The 21,512-nt window shown below is 40.7% G+C and overlaps 1 pseudogene across 1 annotated transcript in view; it reads left to right on the top strand.

Annotated features, from left to right (window-relative positions):
• The window catches only part of LOC309819338 (ribose-5-phosphate isomerase-like), a 33,391-nt pseudogene that overhangs the window by 9,461 nt on the left and 2,418 nt on the right, over positions 1 to 21,512 (top strand). The window lies entirely within an intron of this gene.

The following is a 21,512-nucleotide window of genomic DNA, read 5'->3' as shown; positions in this document are numbered from 1 at the left end:
GAGGCAGATACAGTCTAGACTGGTGTTTGGCCAAACAGCTGGGCTCCATAGCTAGTCAAGCTGAGGCATAAGGTTAACCATCAAATGTACTGTATGTGAAGATGTCTCACAGAGGGCGGGGACCCCGCAGAGCGCTCACCCCCTCTACCTCCTCACTCACGTTCTCTCTCTCTCTCTCTCAATGTAATTAACATTTACATCAGTAGATTTTCAGTAAAGCTGATTATCCTCCCAAATGTGGGTGAGCTGATCAGTCAAAAGCCTTAAGAGCAAAGACTGAGACTGCCCTGGGAAGAAGGAATTCTGCCTCCAGAGGGCAAGACGGAAAACCTGCCCGAGCTTCCATTTCCAGCCTCCAGTCCTACCAGCTTCAGACTTGCCAACCTCTGCTATCACATGAGCCAATATCTTAAACTAAATCTCTCTCTATGTGCATATACCACCTGTTGGTTCTGTTTCTCTGGAGAATCCTGACTATAATCTGGTACCCAAAGTACTGTTCACACCTGACCATTAAGAAAGGTATCTTGGACCCATCTGACAGATAAGAAAGCTTCAGAGACTCTACCTTCCCCCAAGACCCCCCCGGCGACTACCTACCTCGGTAACTCCCCCAAGGACTTTCATGTGGAAAGGAATGGACACTTATTCAAATCTAGGTCATCTTTACCTCCAGACCCACTGTGTCCTAAGCCTGGCAGAGGCTCTTAGAAGCCATTTTGACCCCGTAGAAGCATTTGAAGCTTTTTAGGAATGCCATTTGGCAACGTCTGACCAGAGGGGCCCACAGAATTCCTTTCCACAATTCTGTGGCTCTGGCAACTCCGTGGTCCGTTTCTAAAGTGGCCTGGCCCGTGGGGTGCACAAAGGAGCATTGGACACACAGGATCTTAATCACAAACGCCAAGACCCAGAAAAAAGATAGCATTTCTAACGATGGCTTACCCACACTCGGGCTGTGCTGTAGCTAAAAGTCCATTTTCTCCTCATTATTTCCTACTCCCACTGGTATGACTTCCTTCCTCTGGTCCGTCTTCAGCATCTCATATTCAGGGGCAAGTCTTATTCATACGTGTAGTTGAATTCTAAATTATACAAGAATGCAAAACCGTCTCACTGTGAATTTTGTTCTATTCTCAACTCACTGGTTTATCCCAGACTCTAGGCCCCATGCACAGTATTAATGAACTTGAACACGTTTGCAGCCCATAGTATCAGTCAGGTGTCTCACAGGAACCAGGAGAAGGGCAGGGGGTTAACCACCAACGGAAGCTCAAGTTCAGCCTTTATTAACCCCACAAGTAAGTCTAACCACTGCCTTCAGGATACAGCAAAGGACCCGGTTTCCCTCACCGCCTGAGTACCGCAGAGCTGATGTTTAGGAAGGAGAAACTGTTAGGACACCTGTAGATGTCTCATGTGGCTTTTGCTACCTACCAATGTAATCAAAGTAATCACTTTTTCTCTTGATTTTTTTTTTTCCTGCCAGAGGTAAGTGATTTCTCCTGCTCAGAGCTTTTTCTTAGGCTTTCAAGAGCCAATACTGAATCTTTTAACTATCAAATTATCAACCAGCCTTTTCCTCAGACCTTGAGGATGAGAATTATAGAAATTTGATGAGGTAAGCCAGCCCGGTACCCCGAAATGATGGTGCGCGCGGGAAACAGAAGATGCAATGTAATAAGTCAATCATTTAACCTCTTTAAGTTCCATCCAGTGTAGGTGATATTTACCAACTCTTCTGCATGCACTGGGCATTGTGTTGAGCGCTACAGACATAAGGACAAATAAACTACTGCCTTGCCTACAAGGGAACCTAAGGCTCAAGCGAGAGCCGGCCAGGTACAAAAACCACTGCAATCCTGGGTGAGCCGTACCTCAGCAGAGGGGCCGACAGCACAGTAGGAAATGCTGGGATTTTTAACATAGGTGTTTCAGATTCCAGAGTCCACATTCTTAACTACTATGTTTGTTTAGGATGTGGTATTTGACACCCTGTTTGGAAACAGATGCTTAATCTAAGAGGCAATAGAAATGGTGTCACTGTTAAGGAGAGGACTAATAGAATACAGCAGATAAGTCTGGCAGCCATATGGAAAATGATCTGAAGCAGGGAGAGACTGGAAAGAAGGAGATCTTTGACCTGAATGCCATTGTAATGATATTTATGCAAGAGTCATAAAGGGTTCTGGAGTGAAGCAGTAGCCGTCAAAAAAAGAAAGGAAGGAAAGGTATATATGAAAAACATAATGGAGACAGAGTCACCAGGACCTGGCTAGTGGTTAGATAGATACAGTAAGAGAGAGGAGAATACGGAGCTTGGAGAAAGTCCACTCCAAGGACAGAGTCCATCCAGCCTCCCAGATCCATAAGAAAGGGAGAGTGAGTTTTCTTAGTATACCAACAGCAATCAGTTACTCTTTCAGTAAGGTCCAAGACATTTTATGTAAGAAAGTTTATCATCTGGAGTGTGGATAGGCAAAATTTTCCTTTATAGAAAGTCTGCCCTGATCACCTATTTCTGGAGAACATTGGCTATAATAGGTGTTTAATTAATATGCTTTAAATAAATAAGTAAATAAACCAGAAGGACTTTCAACTTTTTTCCTTGTGAGGATTTTCCTCATACTTTTCTTTCAAATCAGAGCTCCTGAATCAGGAGTTAAGAAAAGCAATAAAGGACCTGAGGACACAGGAAGGGAGAAATGCACGATGTGGGCTCAGAGACCTCGGAAGAGGGGTCCTAGCTGGGTCTGTCTTCTGATATTTGCAGTGGCTCCTGACACACAGTAAGACTTCAGTCAGCCTTTGTTGAATGAGTAAATGAATGAATGAATCAGATCATCTAAACTGGAAGATCTTTGTAGCACATATTTGAATGGGAGAGTTTGTGCAGCCACCAGTCCCATTAACCTTACATACCGATGTGATTTATGTTGCCTTTTCCAAAAGTCTTGGCCTGAAAAACCCAATACTGAACACCTGAAGAAAAAAAAAAAGCCCATTGGCAAAGCTTTCTTTTCACAGTGGGAGACTCCCAGCAACGCTGCCAATATCCCGGAGGCTCAATACCTTTCTGACTTTGCAATAACTCCCAAGTCAAACAAATTGCCAAAGAGTTATAAGCTCCTTATTAGTTGGATGGATTCCTCCAATTGCTCTGTTGGCTTCACTCTCCCCGCACACATGTTGGTGAGTTGCGCCGAGCATTCGTGTGCCTGCAAGTTTGCTCTGTGGCAGAGGAGCACTGTCATTTCTGGGTTAGCATCTGCTCTGTGATCTATGATCTACGATCTCCACTCCCTCCTGCCTTCACTTTGAACTGAAGTGCTGTGTGAAGCAACCCCGCTACCCACCACCGAACAAGCCGAGACCTGAGTCTTGATGAGTGTTACAACACTTGCATTGTATCCCAGGCTAACCAGTAGCACCAGTATTCAAACTGCAGCGTGATGATAACCACCACGAACTGAATGAAATGACCATGGTGGCCAGAGTCGGGCTGGGCACTGGAGATCACCAGAACTCGGGTCACAGAGGCTTTGAATGGGAGAAGCCCTGGGGAACCCCACAAAAAGCTAAAATAGAGAATTAGCATTCTCATGTGGCCCTGAACTTACACAGCAGAGACTAAAACGGAGAACTGGTAGAGAAACAGTACTTGTCACCCAAGTAAAGGTCAATTTGATCCTTTAGGGTAAAAATCCACTTTAGGAATGAAATTGTTCATTTCAGTTAACAGCCTTAAATTCGTAAGTTGATGTCCAATCTTCTATCTCATTTTGAGTTGAGAAAAATTTTGCTACCATACCAATTTTTGTTTCTGCATGGATTTCTGTAGGATGTGTGATGATTTCATTATACGACGTGAAATGAGAATGTTTTGTCAAAATTTATTCTTCACTGAAAGCTCCTTGAAAGGAATGATAAGCTAAGTTTTCTGTTTTGTTTTTCTTTGAACAGCACACATTCTACAGTACATTGGTTCCACTCTTCCCCTTGGGTGAGACAAAGTTTATGACAGGGACCACAAGGTGGATGTCTACACACTATTCCTATTGATTCTATTGATTCTCCTCCTACCTGGGATTAGAAGAAACAATCATTGTATTAACTACAGTCAAGGAGTTATGGAGAAAATCTGAGTCCACTGGATATCCATAATTCCATCTTTCCTCCTTAGTGGCGTTCTCTTATTTCACCTAGAGTTTTTCCCAGACGTACAAACAAGATTTCAGGAGGTTGGCGAGGAGTGGAAAGACAGAAGAGGAGGAGAGAAAGAGGAAGGGCAGCATACCTGCACAAGGTGTGAATAAGCCAGCAAATTCCACACAAAGGTCTCTGATACTCAGGACCTGACTCTGAAACAGAGAATGACCTCAAATTGAAATGGAACACGGTCATGACCCAAATGCTTCCTGAGAACCTCCCTCTCCTTGTGCTAAAAAGCACTATCACTGGTGAAAGAGGACATTTCCTTGATAACTGCCTTCTCTCATCCATGCCCTTATTTCAGCAACTCCAAGAAGACAAAGAGACACACGTGACCTTCTTGGCGTCTAGTCATAGCGGAGAGGCCTTTCCCAGTTCAGTCTTTCCTAATTCCTTGTAATCACTTTATTTTGTTAGTAGAATAAATCTGTCACCCGGAGTTTTCTAGAGGCTTCGTTATTTATACTTCCACAACCAGAAATAGATCTTGATAAAGCAATATTATTTATAACTACTGTGAATTAGCCAAAGCTTTACCCATTTTATAGAAAGGATCGCTATTAATTCCAACCATATTAGTCTTAGTGGTGCATATATGAAGTAAAGAAAGCTACCAGATGACCAAGTAAATAGGAAGAATAAAATATGTAGATTTTCATTTTCTATACTGTAGTAAAATCCATCAGATTTACCCCTTTGTCATAAGTGTTTGAGAATAATAATAATAGAAGAAAATAATTTTAAAAAGAAAGCTACCAGAAATAATCTGCTGGGGTCACACTGAAGAAAATCGCTACGATTTTTCAGAATGTAGAGATGGCCCAATCCATCAATATTACTCCTAAAAGCAGGAGAAGCAAATGAGGAATGGTCTAATTCCTGCTCACCTTTCTTTAAGAAAATCATCTAACTCTTATACATCAGTTTTCCCACGTGAGAATAAACTTGAGTACAGAGTTTTACTCTTAAAATGATAAAAAGTGCAAACTCCGGTTGGAGATGGTTAAACAATTGCTGAAATACTAAGCATCTTATTTATTCTCAGCATTACTGGGATCAGAAAGCAATTATGTGGTTTCCCTTGGAGTAGAAAGGAAAATAAGCTCTAAAAATGGGGGTTCCAAAGTAATGTAAGGTTTATAATGGGGGGAATTGGGTGCGGGACAGACCAGATCCCTGCATTATCTGTTCAACTTCCCTCTAAATCTAAAATACTTTCACAGTAATAATGTATTGAAAAGAAATGGGGTGGGACTGAGATGAAAAGACTAAACCCAGGGCTGCAGATGCGTCAAAGCGCTGGTGCGTAAATTCTGGTCTTAAATTGCAGATAATAACCAGAGGAAGCCCCACCTGAGATGCACAGAGCACCCACCCCTTTGGTAACATAGATCACCCATCTCTAGATTGTTCTGATCTCTAGAGAACAGTCCTCAACACCTCTGCTGGACGAAGAAGACCTCAATCATTTTGCACCTATAGCAGCCATGTCTCCAACCTCTGCAATTTGTTCTCTCTGTGCATCATTTTTATTCAGGTATTTTCCCGAGCTCTTTCTCTCCATATATACACAATGCTTTGACAAACCATTTCTTCCTTCAACAAACACAGCTTGTGTGTGGAATCAAGTCCCAGAAGTTACAGTGAACACATACGTGGTATCTGTGAACCTCTTCTGTGTGTGTGTGTGTATTTTAATCTGTTATTTAAATTGTAAGGCTTACTGGGGAGATGAAAAAAGAGTATAGAAGAGGGAAAAGCAATGATATCAGTTCTATGCAAACAAAGTAAATGTGGTCGGTGCATGCCAAGATTAAATGTAATCAAGTGCTTCTGTACAAGGGGAAAATATCCCAGACTGAAAAATAGAAAACTGCCTCAGTCCTTCCTTTGCCAACTTCTTAAAATAACTACCATCGTGTTGGATTAAAAGGTATTTGCTGAAGATTTTGTGAAGAATTAAGCGTATTTGTTATTCTTTTAAAACAGAAACAAGAATAAAAGGAAAGCCGTTAGCCAACATTCTCTTAGAAGATAAAGCTTTCAAGATAGCAGAGTATCTGGGTCAGTGGAGAGCCTGTGCGAATGTTCTCTTGATTGGCAGCTCTTCAGAGTTTCAGCTGCAAACTTAACACTTCCTTCCCCACCCCCCAGTTCAGAAGCTCATCAGACTTGATCACTGAGAAGTGGTCTGTTCCAGTGTCCTGCGGATGGGTGGTGTCAACCCGGCCCAAGGGTTAAACCCTTATCTTGCCAGTATAGAACTTGGGGACCAGGGAGAAAAAGAGAATAGTCAAATTTGACAGACAGAGAGAAAGGAATTCCAGAATATCATAAGCGCTCTTAATTGCTTTGCAGCTGTGTCTGATGGTTCTTCCTCCATACCTCCGTGACAAAAGAAAACAAAATCATTCCAGGATGCTTTCCCATAGATGAGCCCCTGACAAGAAGCCCAATGTCAGGTGTGGAGAAAGCAGGCTGTTCTGGAAGAAGCCAGAGCTTCTGCAGCCAGGGAAGCCCTGGGAAAGCAGCTTTTACAACGTACAGGTCGTGATGGTCCAGCACGTAGCCCTCGACAGCGCCCCCTTGAGACCGACAGCAGGGAGTAGAGACAGCAACACTTCTACGGGGTGTTCATTCTGCCCTATGATTGGGATTCATGTAGGGTTGGAGGGCTTTCCTTAAATACCAGAAAGACTTAATCTGACACCAAGTATCTCTGTGCTTTCAACCGGCACTTTATAGCAAAATAATTGCAGCGTGGACATCACTCTTGAACAGTGGTTTTCAAGTGAAGTGATTTTGCCCCCCAGGGACATGTGGCAAGGTCTGCAAACATTTCTTGTTGTCACATCTGCTATTGGCATCTAGTGGATGAACTCCTACGATACACAGACCACTCTCCACAATCAAGAATGATCTGGACTGAAGGGCAATTTTGCCGAGGTTGAGACACTCTGCCCTAGAGGATGGAATGAAGATTACTTTCTACTTTTTTTTCCCCGCAAAAGAATGTTGTGTAAATTTTTAAAACTCCACAAGAGAACGTCCCAGTGTTTAAACTCCTCTGTTTCTGTTATCCTATCATGTACACCTAGACCTTCACAACCTGTTCAAACAAAACGACTAACAAATAATCGCTGGTGGCAGGAAAAAGATTCTGAATATATACCACAACTTGTTTCTCTAGATACACTCATCAATGAACCCAACACACACATTGGATGCCTACCACATTCAGGCCATTGCTGGTTACAATAGGTATAATAGAATGTAAAGAGGTATAGAAAGCAATTAGAATCAAAACAGAAGGAACACACTTGTGGAAAATTAAAATACAATATAAAAAGCATTAATAAGAAAATGTAATAAAGTATACATTTACCTAAATATTAAAATTAGCAAGTTAGTACTGATGTTTTATCTAACCATTTCAAGGAAATTAAAACTTGAATGACAAGTAACAAGTTTAATACCTGCTGATTAATTTGCTTTGGGGGGCAGATTATTAAACCAGTGAATGTCTATCAGCATTATTTTTAATTTTCCAATTCAATAAATGGGATTCTTTTTTCAAAACCACTAGAAGGCCACCGAGAGATTGAATTGGCCCAGAATTCCTTAAAAATAAAGTGACCGTTCCAGGGGAAGACTCAGAAAAAGAACTGATCAAGCTTGGGTTAAATCGACATAAATCATTCTTCATGAAATCAAAGATTTGTAAATATACTAGAAAACAGTATAGAATTAGGTGACAAAAGGGAAGTCTTTCAAAGTAGACACACAAAACCCTCTTTTTAGCTTAATTTTGCTCGAAAATGAAAAAAGAAACTTTGGAACACTTGAATTTAAAATAGTGAGAGAAGTCAAAAATAAAAATTAGATTAAGAGGAGAAAATCCATTTGAGTGAAAAAGAATTTTCCATGGCCTAACAAACGTACCGAACATACTCAACTACAACAACACTTAGCAATTTGCACCTGACTCTTTTCCTCCTGGTGTTATTACATCTAGACCATATAATGGCTCTACATGGGCAGAGGCAAGAATTTTACAGCAGATGGAGCCTCCAATGAGGTGGAATGGAGCTGTTCCCCTTCCCCTGGGAAAGTCTCCGAGCCAGCAAAGCCAAGTCAGGCTGCCCCACAGAAGCCCTCAGATGTGACATAGCAGGACTGGTTGGGGGCACTGGTTTGTCGCTCCTGCTTTTTCCCAACACTCGGCAGTTGAGTGAAAAATTATGTGCCACATCTAAGAAGTTCTAGGAGCCACACAACAATGTTGGACTAATGAAAGGGTTTTTGGTACATCATTCATGTTTCCCCAACCATCAGGCAGAAGAGGAATAAAAACTTGACAGCTCTGTGGGGAGTAAGCCCTGTGTCTGAAGCTGGCAGCCATCCTTTTGCTTCTCTAAGTGTCTGCAGCTGGTTCAAGATGGGAGGGTCTTCATATTCCATTCCTACCAAAGTGGCATCTCACAGGTGCACGCCAGCATCTCAGTGCTGCCTGGCACAAAGTTCCTTCTTGTTTGCATGCTTATACTTTACTTGAAATCTAGAATGATACCTGGCATGACGACAAACACTTTGAATAGCCGCACTCAGCAATTAGCATCTCTGTGCTAGGTGTGGAAAACAAAGAGCCATGGAAGATGGACATCTGGTATACCGTGCGTCTGTCTAGGTCTGCCCCAGACAACACCAGTCTTATAAGGAAGACAGATGTCACAAGAGATTAGAACCTCAGAACTTGTCCTAATGGTCATGATATGGTCAGCTTTGACCACCGTGTCTCATAGGAGTGAGCAAACTCAAATAAAATTAGTAGAGTCCTGGTTTTTAAACTTACAAGATACAGAGGGATAAAGCCATTGACTTTGATTTTAAAACAAAACAAAATACCTATATATATTTATTTATGCATATATAATCCTTTTTACAATTTGACAGTTGCCAAAATAACTGCAAAAAATTACGTTTGATTTTTTTAAGGTAATGACAACCAGGTGACTTCTCAGAGTAGCAATAAAATAAATAAACATTTCATGACCAAATGGGTACCCTAGACTATCTGGAAGTCAGAGAAGATTCCAACTTCATGCAGACATGGCTTAGGAACAGTTCAAGGAAAAAGCTGAACTTGAGCTAACTTTGAAAAATTGATAGCCACAAAGTACACTTTTCGTTGCTTTTTATTGATTGTGGTGATCTCAAAAGCCACCAACATTTCTGTCCTTCAACGGAGAGTTTTGGCAAAGTGTCTGGCCTCAGATTTCCCAAGTGTCTTATGTCACCCTTAATATACCACCTCCTACCCCTGCGCCACTCCCACCAGCCTATTGCCTGATTTGTTTGTTGTTTGTTTTGGCTGTAAGGCTGCATTTGCACTGTTGATACTCCTATCTTGTCAGTTTTGATACCCACAGCTGCATGCTTTCCACAAAATCACTCATCAGTTGGAAGGGACACAGGTCGTGCCCTTCATAAAAATACCTTTAACTACTATAATGTTCCACTTACCAAAATTTTATATCGTGTAAATCGGCACAGAGAAGAGGAAAATGCTTTGACCCACATAGAGAATCAGATATGTAAACTCTAGCCCTCAAAGCCAACCAGCTAAAAACTCCAGACAACTATTACCCCTTAGTTAAGGTGGACGCACATCATAATATTCCTTGTAGCATGTTGAAATGTGCAGGCTAGAAGGTACATTGCATTTTTGCCCTTGAAGGACGCTGAGTGGTCCTGAGGTCAATACTGTGACATGACCACAGAGGCAAACTAAGACACTGCAAGCTACTAAGGAACATTAAGCCTCAGAAAGGGAGTCACTTATGAGGCTGTCGAATATCGGCCTCCATGGATATGTTGTAAATTCCCATCAGTAACACCGCAAAGTAGTGGCCTGAGGGTTTGCTAGGATACCCGCAAATGATGGGGAACTCACCATCTCACACTGTCACCTAATCTGTATGCAGACACAGCTAATATTTACAAAGTTATTTCTATGATCAAGCTAAAATAGGCCTCCCCAATAGTTCTTCCTATTAGTCATAGTTTTAGCCTCTGAATACACTTGGGGTGCTAGCTTCAGGCGAAAGTTCTGGCGATCATCTCCACATGCTGCTACCCCTGCTATCAAGACATAGGCACTGGGAACAAGGAATTTCTCTGGATCCCAGCCCTACCAGGAGCAAACTCTTGTTGAAACCTGTAAAGACTCTTCAAAGCAAATCAGAGTCCTTAACAACTTATAAGCAATAGTTTGTTAGCGATAAGAACAAAATTGAACGGTGAGCCACGGCATTTTTAAAAGAGCAAGAAAAAAAATAGACTGATTACATATAATCACATATGTTGAACTATTTCTAGGCTAGATATAATCTGAATATAATGAATATTGTTTCAAGAGATAAAGATAACAAAAATTACAATAATTTTATTTATAAACCATTTTCTAGCCAATGTGCTTCGGGCATTGCATGATCATTTACAATGATTAAAACGCTATTAAAAACATCGGATGAATGAAACACAAGCTCTTCTTCAGATATAAAGTGAAATGATGCTAAAAGAATAAGAGTGTAATACTAGAAGTACAGAAGCATGACACCAGGTAATAGGAAACATCACAGAAGGAACTTTTCTTTGTGTTTTTCCACTCTAGTTACTCTGAAAAAAAAATCTTTTAAATCCTCTTCACTATGTCTTCTAATGTGTTTATTTCCTAAGGACTTCCTTCCTCTTTAGTTCTGGTTCTTTATATTAATTTTTTTCTCTTTCCTTAGGTCAAGATCTAATGTCTAGGTCCAGTCAACCAAATTTACATAACAAATGGGTTTATTTTAAAAAACAAAACCAAAGATATTAGAGTGATTTAGCCATTGTTTTCAATAGTGGGAGTTTTTTTGTATTCATGATGTATTTTGGCTATATAACCGATGACATTTAAAAATAAAACATGGTCAATGACTGAGAGTAAAGTCCATAAAACTGTCATTTCCAACCTTTTAGCCATCACGACATTCTTTCACTCTTGAGTTTTGCAATAACCACTAACTCCCTCCTCCCTTCAAAAAAGATGAGGATGATGTGTAAAGCACTGTTGGTTACCTACACCACAACCGTTTCCTCCCTCTCCCCGCCTTCTTCCTTGCCAACAGAACACTATTTTTGTCCAAGTATCAGGGGGTCATATACTCATGGAAAGTGGGTGACTCCCCACCCCCAGGAAGAACATGTTGACTCTAAGAGTTCAGTGCCAACTTCAGCCCCCCTTTGCCAGCAGCGCACTCAGTCCCAGCTACTCCATGCAACTCTGGCCGAAAAGATATAACAGAAAGCCTGATAGGAGTTTCCCAGGAGACATCTTCCTCCCTACGTGCCTCAGACTCGTAGGTGTGATCTTTGGAACCAGAGCAGCTACTGTGGGACCACAGGATGCAGAACCAAAGGACCAAGCTAGCACACTGGCTTCAGTGGAGGGAAAAGATGGAAAGAAACTGGGTCCCCGAGAAATTTATGAAGCCAAACTGAGGAATTTATGAAGCCAAACATTGCATTCCTTCTTATATAAGATAATTTTTCCTCCTTGTTTAAATCCATTTATTTGAGCATTCCCCCACTTGCAGCTAAACATCCTAACCAACTCAAAAAGCGTGTCTTTTTATATAATTGAAATGAATCACATACATTGGAGATTCATATTTTTAGGAAACACTCTCATACAACTGAAAGCACCTGGAATCTTTTAAACCAATTTGAATATTACTCAGGTAACATTTGCATGCCATTAGGTAGATGTTAAGCTACAGAGCATATTCATACACATCATATTGTTTAATTCCTATAATTCCATGTAATATAGGTATCATTCCTTTTTATAGATAAGAAGAACCAGAGAGGTCAAGGAATTTGTTGAAGATCACACAGTTTGGAAGTGTTAGAGCCAGGATTTGAAGTCAGATTTTCTGAGTCAAAGTCCAGATCTCTTTCTACGACATTTGCTGCTACATTGAGCTGATTCTTATTCCTGGCTATGTTCCTAGACTGAATATTGACAATGATCTTAATCAACTTTAGGTTACTGTTGACTGACCGTGGAGTTATATTAGAACTTTGGTTGAAATACTTTACTTACATAAAGTTTTTTTTACTTAGTAGGGTCTCAAAAAAAAATTTCTTGTTCAATATAATCAATATCACGTTTGATGAACTTAACTGTCCTATAAGAATTTGGGTTCAACTGTTAATGACAAAAGCTAAAAATATATTGCCCACAATGGATAGAGTTTTCATTAACCAATAAACTTTAAAAGACAACTAAAAAAGATGCTGAGGGTCAACAAGACATGTAGATCCATGCTCTCATGAAACTTTTACGATTCTAAGGTGAGCGGACAATGAACAAGTAAGTAGGTAAATAAATAGTTGTTTCAGATAGGAATGACATGATTAAGAAAAAAACCAAGAGAAACAATATTGTAAATCAACTATACTTCAATGAAAGAAAGAAAGAAAGAAAAAGAAAGGAAGGAAGGAAAGAAGGAAGGAAAGAAGGAAGGAAGACAGAACAGGAGAAAGAAGGACCAACCTTAGATAGGGTCATTGGGAAAGACCCCTTACTTCAAAAAGCTGACATTTGAACTGTTATATTCATGAAGGAGGTGGCTGTGAAGATATGGAAGAAAAACGTTTGGCTCAGAGTGAACAAAAGGGCAAAAGGTTCGAAGCAGCAATAAGGTGTGAATCTTCTAGGATGAGTGTTGACGTCATTAGTCCTGGACTCCAGCCTGCTGCATCCAGCTGCCCCTCAGCATCTCCACTAGATGTCTAAGATATTTCAAACCTGAACTCCTCCCCTCAATACCTGACCCTGAAATCTGCTCCCCTGTGGTCACCTCTCTCCCAGGTCATGGCAATCCCATTCTTGCTTGGGCCAAAGCCCTGAAAGTCATCCTTGATTCCTCTCCTTCTCTCACTCACCTCCTGCGATCAGGCAGGAGCCTTTGACTCTGCTCTCCCAGTAAGTCCAGATCCCTTCTCACCACCTCCAGGGCTGCCACCCCAGTGCAAACAACTGTTATCTGTAACCCAGATTATTACAAAGGGCTAAGAGGAAGATGAGGCCAATTCTGCCCGCAGGGTACAAAATTTAAGGAAGTACTTAGTCTCAGGGTCATTTTCCTTTTACGGGACTGGATAAGAGAGAAAAGTAGGTGTTGAAGAGATTGGTTCCTTAGTCCAGGTAATGTGTGATATACTTGGATCGGGGCGATAGCAGGAAAAATTGGGAGAGATGGATGGCTATTTTAAAAGTCAAGCCAACAGAATTGCTGGTGAATTATAGATAGAAATTACCTTAAAGAGAGCAAGGCTGATACGGTGGAAAATGGTATAAGGTTTGTGGGAGTCTGAGGTAGACAAGTTTGCAAGGAAGATGGAAGAAAAAGATCTATTTTTTTAAATGTTAAGATGCCTATTAGATATCCAAGTGGAAATAGAAGAAAGTGATTGAAGAAGCATGGTATACAGGAAAGAGAAGAGACCAAGCTGGAGGTAAAAAGTCATGAGTCCTCAGCACATGGAAGCCATGAGCCTAGGTGAGATCACCTGAGAAAGTTACACATGGGTAAGAGAAACGCAGAGAGCCCAGCAGTAAAGGTATAAAATGTAAATGACAACATCTGGGAGACTTCCGTCACGGAGAAGGTTTCCCTCTCCTTGAAATCTTTGGAATTCACCTATTTCCAGAAATCTGCATTTCTCTGGCCTCTTTCTGTATATTTGCATTCACTTTTAATTTCCTTCCTTGTCAATTATCTCCTTTGGTGCGTTCACTAATCCTCAGACTTGGCTTTCTAGACCTAAAACCATTCTCAAACGTCTTTAAACTCAGACAATTTGTCAGTTAATTCATTATGACATATACATGAAAACAATTACATAAATTAAAATAGGATTTATTTCCTAAACTAAAAATTATTTTTTATCTCCTCTTCTTTCTGACTGAAGACAATGGTATCTGGGCCAGTGAGAGACAAGGAAAATCATCACTAGTTTACACTTTTCAAAAGTATTCTGGGTGCTTGATATTTCACCGGCACACCCAGTCTGCTGTATCTTTTTTTAATTGAAGTAGAGTTGATGTACAATATTGTGTTAGTTTCAGGTATACAACAAAGTGATTCAGTTATATACGTGTGTATGTATGTATATATATATATATATATATATATATATATATATATACATATATATTCTTTTTTCAGATTCTTTTCCATTATAGATTATTACAAAGTATTTAACATAGTCCCCTGTGCTATACAGTAGGTCCTTGTTTGTCTATTTTATACGTAGTAGTATGTATCTGCTAATCCCAAACTCCTAATTTATCCCTCCTCTCCCTTTCCCTTTGGTAACCGTGAGATTATTTTCTAGGTCTGTGAGTCTGTTTCCATTTTGTAAATAAGTTCATTTGTACCATTTTTTGAGATTCCACAAATAAGTGATATCATATGATATTTGTCTTTCTCTGCACAGTCTGTATTTTAACCTCACATCACGGAGGTGGCCCAAAATCCTATTCCTAGAACAACCAAGCAGTGTTTTGATGACCTTCTAGTAGTTTGTTTCTACAAAACAGAAACAGACTCACAGACATAGAGAACAGACTTGTGGTTGCCAAGGGCGAGAGCGGGTCAGGGAGGGAAGGATTGGGAGTTTGGGATTAGCAGAGCCGAACTATTATATATAGGATGGATAAAAAACAAGGTCCTACTGTACAGCAGAGGGAATAATATTCACTATCCCATGATAAACTGTAATGGAAAGGAATATGAAAAAGAATGTATATATGTATATATATATAACAATCACTTTGCTGTACAGCAGAAATTAACACAGCATTGTAAATCGACTATATTTCAGTAAAATAAAGTAAAAAGAAAAAGAAGACAAAGGAAGAGAGGAAGGTGAGTGACTCCAAGAGGAAGGTGGACTTGTTAACTGAGGAATCCCTGGAGGCTCTTTCTAATGACTTGATCTGCTATCCAGCTGAGGTCCCTGATGCTAGACAGAATACAGAATTTATGGTTTGAATCTGAATCGCAGGCTAAGAAATTATGTTTCACTTTATTTATCGATTAACGATATCACACACGACCTGTGTGTGGCCAGAGGAAGCTAGAATTCTGCTCCAAAATTCTAAACCCCTGAGTCCAAACGCCATCACCTCCCTAATCAGTGACAAGCCCTCGGTGGGCATCCCCAGACCCCTCTCCGGCAGTATGGCTCCTCCAGCCAACAGCAGGTCATCTGTTCCTAAAGGGTCTTTCCACTGTTTGTTTTCCCTTGCCCTTATCACAGAGGTGGATGGTATTAGATATGTTTCTTTTTAGCAAGTATGAGGTAAGCAGAGGTCAACCCAGTGTCAAACAGAGATGTAGAAAAGCAGATATCGTTACAGTGCAAACCCGCCAGCTTGAAGTACAAACAAAAGAATTCTTTCAGCGACTCTTCAAAACCAATTGAAACCATAGTGAGGCTCTGGGGGCCACTTTCTAGATAGAAGTCAAGCCAAATCTTCAGGCTCAAGGGCTCTTCTGTCCTGAGCTGATGGAGAGAAACAGGCTTCTCAGGCAACCCTTCATTGTCTCTCCAGCTCAGACCCAGCTATGGGGGTCACTCTAGGGCCTGTTTCAGAAGGCAGTTCAATGTGACAGAGATTAGAAACAAAACCTAGAAAACCATATGGTGTCCAGCCTGTCATCCTCTAGTGCTGAGTCTATGCCAACCCCTAAGGTGGGAGAAAGGCAGCCCACTTCCTCAGAGCTGCCTTTGACTCAAGCCAAGAGAGGAACGCGAGAACGCAGGATGCTACTCTGCATTCATCACCTCAGCTCTGAGCTCCAAGGTGGCAATTACCTTACCTCTCTTTTCATCATCATTCAAACTTTCATGGTTTTGCACAGAGTAAGAACTCAATAGATCCTTCGGGAACACATTCCCTGTCTTTTAAATCTTAGTATCTAATATCCTTATATTTTCAAATTACAGTTAAGGAGGCCCCTAGACCCAAAAGAAACTCTCATTTTATTCTCATTCTACTTTCCATGCTATTTAATTTGGTTAAACCTAATCTCACTAGTTCTTTTCCTTTTCTTATTTTTTTTTCTATTTTTTTCACAAGCCCTGAGTCCTTTTAATTATCCTTTTTCTCTGGCTCAGCATGCTCTTTTCTTCCTCCTGTGCACCCGCCATCTTTTTCCCTGGTGATTCCTCCTCTTCTGTCATATATTTTATTTTGCTATCACCCCCACTGGCTGTTGTCAGGCTCCTGCTCTCTGCCTCAGCAAGGTGACCTGTGAAGAAATCAAATTGTCCATCAGCCTTTGAGTCATAACATGATAAAAGGTGCTATATTAGCTACTCAAAGAAACAATATAATCCAACCATTGCTCGGGGGCTGTTTCCAGCTTGTCGCAAGTTTTTACTGGTCTACACCACTTTACCACCAAAACCACTTACGCCCTGTACTCTAAGAAGTTAATAAACTCAGTGCCGGCAGATTGAATTACAGCCTCACTCAGTGCAAGCAGTATGATTTGTTCTTTTTTTATATATATAAATTTATTTATTTATTTATTTTTGGCTGCGTTGGGTCTTCGTTGCTGCGCGCAGGCTTTTCTCTAGTTGCGACGAGTGGGGACTACTATTTGTTGCGGTGCGCGGGCTTCTTGTTGCAGTGGCTTCTCTTGTTACAGAGCACGGGCTCTAGGCGCGCAGGCTCAGTAGTTGTGGCTCACGGGCTCTAGAGCACAGGCTCAGTAGTTGTGGCGCTTAGTTGCTCCGCGGCAAGTGGGATCTTCGCGGACCAGGGCTCAAACCCGTGTGCCCTGAATTAGCAGGCGGATTCTTAACCACTGAGCCACCGGGAAAGTCCCACGATTTGTTCTTTACTTCACTTTTACAATAAGTGGATGACAATATATAAAGAAAAATTATTAGTAGCTGAATTAGTTCATAAATACCCTTTATAAATGCACTTTAGAAATTTTAGGTACTTTACTGTCAGAGTTGAGTGGTGCTGGTTCAATGGATAGAGCATTAACTAGCTGTGCAACTTTGGGCACATCGTTTAATGTCCTGGGTCTCAGGTAGTAGATGCAAAAAAAAAAAAATAGTCATGATAACAATACTTTTACCTGAGACTCCTATGTGAAGTCTCAGGTAATTTGGTCTTAAGTGAAATCACTTCCAAGTCAAAAGCATCCATCTGATAAGATGCCTGCAAACCCAGCCCACTGCCTGGCCCATAAATGTCAACTAGATAAATGAATCCCAACATCTCATTATTTTTGTGAAGATGCAATGCAGTAAGAAATGTAAAAACACTTTGAAAACTATAAAACAATATGTAAATGTAATGGATTATTATTACAGAATACAAAGTACTCCTTCAATGTGCTGACTGATTACATAAAGAATTAAGTAAGATTCAAACAAAAAGTGCTATAGGGGCTTCCCTGGGGGCGCAGTGGTTGAGAGTCCGCCTGCCGATGCAGGGGACACAGGTTCGTGCCCCAGTCCGGGAAGATTCCACATGCCGCGGAGCGGCTGGGCCTGTGAGCCATGGCCACTGAGCCTGCACGTCCGGAGCCTGTGCTCCGCAACGGGAGAGGCCACAACAGTGAGAGGCCCGCGTACCGCAAAAAATAAAAAGTAAAAAATAAAGTGCTATAGAAGTTTAGCAGAGGCAAACATGGATCAAAATTGAGACTAGAATGTGGATTCGTTCATGTAAAGATCTAATCTGCCATAACAAACTTTTCCAGACTATAACATCTGTTACACCACCACCAGATTCAATGACATATATATTTGATTTTTGTTACAGCCTTCCACTTCAAGTACCAATTTTTATATAGACAGAATAAAAGTCTTAGCTACTCTGGAAAAAAATCAATAATGCAGTGGTTTAAGTAACAGAGAGGTTGATGTTTCTCTCATGTTATAACCCAAAGCAGGTAGGAGAACTGTTCTATTGAACATGGTCATTCATAGACCCAATTTTCTTCTAGATTGTGTCTTTGCCATCTTGGAGGGGAATGTCTTCATCTCTATGATCAAAGTTGGTCATCAGCTTATCAATGCTCCAGTTCAAAGGAAAAAGAGCACGAAAAGCATGTGTGCACTATTTTCAGGCTTAAGCCTGAGGTGGTACACATCACATGTAATTATAGTCCACCAGCCAGAGCTCAGTCCTATGACCTTCAGTAGCTCCTGGAAAATGCAGTTCCCTATAAGGCAGCCACATTCCCAGACACAACTCTATGGCTCAACAGATTTTGGTGGAATATCAGCCATCAGACTAGAAGACTTGGTGAAGAGTACAGGACTTAAGATAAGCATTGAAAGATCTCTAAGATAATAGCAGAAAGTCTAGAAAGAGCTATAATTATAAACTGCAAATTTCTGGGTCCCTTCTTTGCTGCTACTCAAGATCCTATTTCTTACCTTAATCCATGAATTCTCTTTAAACAAATTCTGGAGAAAGAATAATAGCACACTGTTCCAAAACAAAAAAATAAAAAAAATTTTAGACCTTTGAAATAATGTTTAAGATCTTTAAAATAATGTTTAAAACAATAATGTGCCCAGCATAACAATTTCCCCTCAGAATAATCAGGCATATAAGAACGTGCCTATGAGCAAAATATGCCAATATTTCAAGTGTTTATAGAGATAAACATTAATTTATGGGAAAAAAATAGCAATGGTTTTTCACTGTAAAATTCTAAACAAGGCTCTCTAAATAGTACCTACAATGCGGGTTACAAAATTGACACCAATAAAAAGAAATCAACAAAGTGAATTTTAAAAATTTTAAAAATTACAACCAGGGCTGGAAGGGATGCAGCGATATCTCTAAATATTCTGTGATTAGAGCAGGTATCATAGAGGATGTAACGAGCTAGCTCTGAAGGATTGCTTGGAGCTTTCCAGATGGATAAGAGGAGAAAGGTCTTCTAAAGAAGAAGGAAATATCTGTTCTGGGAAGGCACTGTATGAATCTCTTTACAGGCATCTATGCAATTTAACCTCCACACAACCCATGAGTGTTTTTGTTCTTCTAAAACTGAGTTCCATTCGAGTTACTCATGTCGGTAATTTGTCCAGGCGTCCACCAAGAAGCAGTCGCAGAACCTGGCTTCCAGCTCAGGTCCTCAGACCTTCCCTCCGATGCTCTATTTCACGGCCACCAATCATGCCGCCATGTTTGTTCATAGCTCACAGGAGAAGCGTGGGAGGAAGTATTTTGTCACAGCCTCCTCTGTGGTCTTCCTTCCCCTATTCTTGTTCATTTCCAGTTCGTCCTCTACACTGCAGCCAAGGAATATTTTAAAAATTATTTCCCAATGAATTAGATGGGGTTGATCACCAATGCAAACCCTCCACAATGTCCCATTTCACCTGGCCCTCAGGTCCCTCCTGGACACCCCACTTTGCTCCTCCGGCCTCATTTTACACCTCTCACTCCCGCCACTCCTTGTGTCCTGTGATCCAGCCACACTGGCTCTCTTTCAGCCCCAAGTGCCCCAAACTCTGTCCTGTCTCGGTTCTTCCGACACATTCTTCCTGGTCCCGGGACTACGCTTTCTCCTCTCTTTCCTTTGCCCTCCCTCATTCTTAAGGCTTCAACTGAAATGTCACTTCTTCAAGGGCTTCCCCTGAATCTCCAAACCTGAAGTGTGTCCCTGCTGCCCCGATACCCTATTACTTTCTCTTATAGCATGTTCTCCTGTTCTTTGCCTTCATAGAACTCCTCACAATTTTTAATTATATTTTCAGATACAGTGTAACGCCAGTTCCCACCACTACACTCTAGCAATATGAAGGGCAGGGGACTTGTCTATTTTGCTCTCCACTGTGCACCCATCACACACCACAGAACACAGCGTCGTACATGCTCCAAAAATGTTGGAGTGAGGTTAAATTGATTTAAAACAAGAAATAAATTTTTAATAAAAATATTTCAATGTTTGAAGACGAAGGAGTCTCGATAGGCTGTTACAAGCCCAAAGAAAGGAATTATCTAAAATTTTATTATCAATCCATTTATACAAACAGTGTTAAATGAGCACCCATTATAGGGTCTAATTCCTGCCCTCTACTCTTTGGATCAAACCCTCTTTCAAGACGTGTATATCTTGGGAATTCCCTGGTGGTCCGGTGGTTAGGACTCCATACTTCCACTGCAGGGGCACAGTTTCGATCCCTGGTCAGAGAACTAAGATTCCACATGGTGTGGAGTGGCCAAAAAAAAATGTTCTTGTCAATCCATGTAACTATCTTGAGCACACAATCCCATTTAAGAGATGTTTACTTTCTTTCCCAGTGGCTTTCATACTGTAGGACTCACGTGAGTCATTTCCTAAATCAAATGAGAATTTCAGGACAGATATGGAATTCAATTCTACCCCTCCACTGAAATTCTACTTCTCCACTAGCGATTAGTTGAACACCCCTACTTGGAGAAGGATTAGAATCAGAGTAATAGAATCATGGAGTGTAGAAGAAACCTTTGAGTACAATCATGATAAAAACTTACTGTACTACATGACCTGGGATAAAAGAAAACCAAGACCAGGACCTGGGAAAGTGATGGTGGAAAACCTGAAAGAGATAGAACGTGCCCCGCTTGTGTCTATTCCGTTCCATTCTGGTTTGTGTTTTACAAGATTATTTTGAAAATGAGGGATGCAAGCAAGCAATACTTGACTGTCCTGGGCTGGTCAGAGGCTAAAGTACCATAATCCACAGTGCAAATATAGCAGAAATTGGTCAAAGGCTACAATGAAGAGATTAAGGAAAAGATCAACACTTCAAGATTTGTGGTTCTGGACCACCATTTGTAACACCGATCTCATCTCACTCCATATATATTCATTCGTCAACTCCTTTGTTCATTAATTCCTTTATTCATGTATTCATTTAACAATTATTTTATTCCATACCCAAACTTTTCTGAAGGATATGACAAAAATTAATGTATTTGACTTTCCCAATGGGAATAACTTTCTTAAAATCTTGGAAAGCGTGGCTTAAAAATGGTGGCTCTGATAGGTATTAACTAGACTTGTTGTGGTGATCTTTTTGCAGTATATGCAAATATCAAATCTTTATGTCGTACACCTAAAACTAATGCAATATTATATGTCAATTATATCTCAATTTTATTTTTAAGTTGGGTAAATCCTCAAGCAAATGTCCATTCACAACTGGCTCAGCTC

This window comes from Grampus griseus, assembly GCF_964374135.1.
Source record: "Grampus griseus genome assembly, chromosome: 2".
In the NCBI taxonomy this organism is placed as follows: domain Eukaryota; kingdom Metazoa; phylum Chordata; class Mammalia; order Artiodactyla; family Delphinidae; genus Grampus; species Grampus griseus.
This window is presented reverse-complemented; position numbering and strand designations above follow the sequence as displayed.